The 3,027-nt window shown below is 46.1% G+C and overlaps 1 non-coding gene across 1 annotated transcript; it reads right to left on the bottom strand.

Moving 5' to 3' along the window:
• Positions 1-2,034: 2,034 nt before the first annotated feature.
• LOC146012797 (U5 spliceosomal RNA) lies at positions 2,035-2,150 on the bottom strand. The gene has a single exon (XR_014445801.1). It is a non-coding gene; the product is annotated as a U5 spliceosomal RNA (small nuclear RNA).
• Positions 2,151-3,027: the final 877 nt, after the last annotated feature.

The raw sequence follows: 3,027 nt of genomic DNA, 5'->3' as shown, positions 1-3,027 counted from the left end.
GGCGGACCTGAATAATCAACTTGACCTCATGATTAATAAATTCCTGGATCGTGGCTACGATCGCAGGATGCTATTGGAGACTAAGAAACGTGTGTTACCTATCCCTAAAGCAAGAACTTTAAAAAGAAAATCCAAGAAATGTCAGAGTAATTGCTTTTTTTGGCCAACAGAGTACAACACTGCTAGCAATTCATCTAGAATGGCCATACAATTTTTTTGCCCGATTATTTCAACCGGTAAAGATCTTAAGTCTCTGTCCAATAAAAAATTGATTACTAGCTACTCTAGGGGGCGCAATTTGCGCAATTTACTGGTCCACAGTGATGTTAATAACTTTGACAGAAGTCCATCTAACACATTTTTGGGGGTACCCAAAAAAGGATGTGTCAAATGCACAGGCTGCATAACGTGCAGCTATATGTGGACGGGCGATTCAATTAAACTCCTACGCACTAACCAAAACTTCAAAATCAAGCATCGTTTTACTTGCTCCTCACAATTTGTGATATATGTTTTGGGTTGTCCATGTGACAAATATTACATCGGCAAAACCGGTCAATTTAAGGTTAGAATGGCCCAGCATCACCAAGCCATCCGGGCAGCCGTCTTGAAAGGCACCAGTGAACAGCCCGTAGCGCGACACTATGCGACTATGGGGCATTCACCTACTGCCATTAAACACAAAATAATAGACCACATTCCGCCTTTACAGAGGGGCAGCAATAGATCCAAGTTGCTTCTACAGAGAGAGGCAAAGTGGATCTTTACACTTGACACGCTAAGTCCTAATGGACTGAATGAAACCTTAGGTTTACACTGCTTCTTGTAATCTGTCCTGTATTATTAATGCATTATGTACATTGCGCTATATGGTCTGATGAGAGTGTGTCTCTATAGACTTGCTAATGTTATTGTTATTTCCGACAGTCAGCTGTATGTTACTATGGTGACGGGTGCACGTGGTGACGTCCTCATTGAGTGCCGCGGCGGGAGGACGCCCGCACGGCGCACACGGACTCGTGGTGATGGCTGAGCACATAAAGGGTGAGTGTTTGCATATGTTTTTAGGTCCTGATGAAAATGGCAAAGGCCCATTGAAACGTTGACAGACAGGCTGGTCCCTGAGTCTTCATTTCTCTCATCTTGAGTGCCTCCGCTCTCTGCAGGCTTGTGTGTTGACACATGTTGTGGTGTCGACTATTCGGATGGCAACAAGCAAAGGCATCGTATTATTGTGAGTGCCGGTACCCACACCGACATGTATATATATATATATATATATATATATATATATATATATATATATATATATAATATAGTTACTGCCTACATAGCTTCTCTGTAAAGTTATTCTTGATAACTTTCTCTCCTTTGTGTGTTGCCATATTCAGTGACCTGCAGCAAGCTGCTCTCACATAGTGATGTCAGTTCCATTTCTGGCTCAGATGTGTGCTGAGTGAAAAAAAGATATGTGTGAATAGAGTAAGTGGTTAATTTGACGTCTTCTCTCTGACACATGCCCTGTGCTATGACAGTGTAATATTCTCCCATGCAGCCAGTAATGACAAGTGGGATGTGCCCCCCCCCCCTGTCTAAAGCGACACCCCCCCCCCCCCCCCAAGGCTTAATCTGGCACTGCTGCCAACATTGCTGTGAGAGATCGTCAAAATAGCCGCCAAAAATGCCAATGTCGCTCACAGTGATTGTTCCTTTAGTATAAATAAGTACAAATACAGACAAGTCAGTTAATTGAAGTTTAGTTAAATATTGTACCCAAAATAAGAACAGTTAGTTTGAGCGGCGCTGGCATTTTTAGTGGAAATTTTGAGGATCTCTTTTCAGAACAGTTTTTATGCTGAAAAAGCCCCACTCGGCTTATACTCAAGTGAGGGTCCCACTTGAGTCAATGCGTTTTCCCAGTTTCTTTGTTGAAAAATTAGGTGCCTTGGCTTATATTCGGGGTAAACTTATACTCGAGTATATACGGTGACTACAGTATAACTTCTTTTTTTTATTATTATTATTTTTTTTTTTTACCCCATTAAGCTGGGGCACACAAAAATTGAGACACAACTCAGTTTTGCTCCTCTCCACGGAAATCTTTAGTAAAAGGCGAAAGATTTGTGCGTTCTGAAGAAAAACCAGAGCATTTTTTTTAAATTAGGGCTAATAAAAAGTAAACTATAGTGAGGGATGAGCTAAAGTAGTTCTTATAATGTAAAAATAAATCAAGATTAGAAAAAGTGTACTTTGAATGCATAGTGTAGTAAGTGGTACAACTGAATGCCAAGTGTCAAAAGCTTCTGCTGCATATACAGACGGCGCCGGCCTTATGCTTGCTGGCGAATCGCCAGCAGCATGCTGCTGGCGATGCGCCAGCAACACGGCGCGCCATCTGACTGAGACGCGCGTGCGTCCCCCACGCACGCGCGTCTCAGTATCCGGGCGGCCGGCCGGCGAGGCGGACGCAATACTGTCCGCCTCCCGCTCGAGGGGGGCTGGGGGGACCCGAGGAGGCTGTGGGGGGGTGCGGGCGCCCGGTGTGGGCACCGGGCGACCGTCGGAAGGGGACGGCAGCACCGTCGGAAGGGGACGCGCGCGCACCTCGTGCGCGCGCGTCCCCTTCCGACACACAGATGGCGCGGGAGCAGGGAATGGCGATGGCGTCGCCATCGCCATCCCCTGCAAAGATGAGCCCGGCCCCATCTGTAAGGTTTATAAAAAGGATAACCTTCAGCATACATACATACCTACATACATAAACATCTATTATTCCTATGAAACCTCTGTTCCTGACAGGCACACTGAGAGATAGATTGTGGCAGTTTACCTCTCGGTGCTCTATGATCGTAGCTCCCACTGCCACTAATGAGGGACAGCGCGCCACCACAATTAGCCTGGGCCACCTATACTCCCTCCCATCCCGGACAGCATGCCACCACCATTAGCCTGGGCCGCCTATACTCCCTCCCATCCTGGACAGCATGCCACCACAATTAGCCTGGGCCACCTATACTCCCTCCCATC

The sequence above is a fragment of the Crinia signifera genome, chromosome 6, assembly GCF_055691185.1.
Source record: "Crinia signifera chromosome 6, ASM5569118v1, whole genome shotgun sequence".
NCBI classification, from domain to species: Eukaryota; Metazoa; Chordata; class Amphibia; order Anura; family Myobatrachidae; genus Crinia; species Crinia signifera.
This window is presented reverse-complemented; position numbering and strand designations above follow the sequence as displayed.